The sequence below is a fragment of the Alligator sinensis genome, unplaced genomic scaffold (assembly GCF_000455745.1).
Source record: "Alligator sinensis unplaced genomic scaffold, ASM45574v1 scaffold1819_1, whole genome shotgun sequence".
Lineage (NCBI taxonomy): Eukaryota > Metazoa > Chordata > Crocodylia > Alligatoridae > Alligator > Alligator sinensis.
The window spans coordinates 40,559-41,145 of record NW_005843613.1 but is presented as its reverse complement, the minus strand read 5'-3'; positions in this window follow the sequence as shown (position 1 = coordinate 41,145).

Here is a 587-nt window from a genome sequence, read left to right as displayed (position 1 = left end):
GTGTGTGAGAGCCCAGGATCCCCGTGGCAGGGCACACGTGTGTTTGGGTCCAGGATCCCCGGGGCAAGGGACACGTGTGTGTGGGTCCGGATTCCCCCAGGGTAGGGGACACGTGTGTGTGTGTGTGTGTGGGTGTGGGTTCCCCCGGGGCAAGGGACGTGTGTGAGAGCCCAGGATCCCCGTGGCAGGGCACGCGTGTGTGCGGGTTATCCCTGGGCAGGGAGCACGTGTGTGTGTGTGTGCGGGTTCCCCCGGGGCAAGGGACGTGTGTGAGAGCCCAGGATCCCCGTGGCAGGGCACGCGTGTGTGCGGGTTATCCCTGGGCAGGGAGCACGTGTGTGTGTGTGTGCGGGTTCCCCCGGGGCAAGGGACGTGTGTGAGAGCCCAGGATCCCCGTGGCAGGGCACGCGTGTGTGCGGGTTATCCCTGGGCAGGGAGCACGTGTGTGCGGGTCCGGGATCGCCGGGGCAGCGGGCGCGGGTTACCGCGGTGCAGGGGACACGTGCGTGCGGCTGCGGATCCCGCCGGGGCAGGGAGCACGTGCGGGTGCGGGTGCGGGGCGGGCGGCGCGGGCCACCACGCCCAGG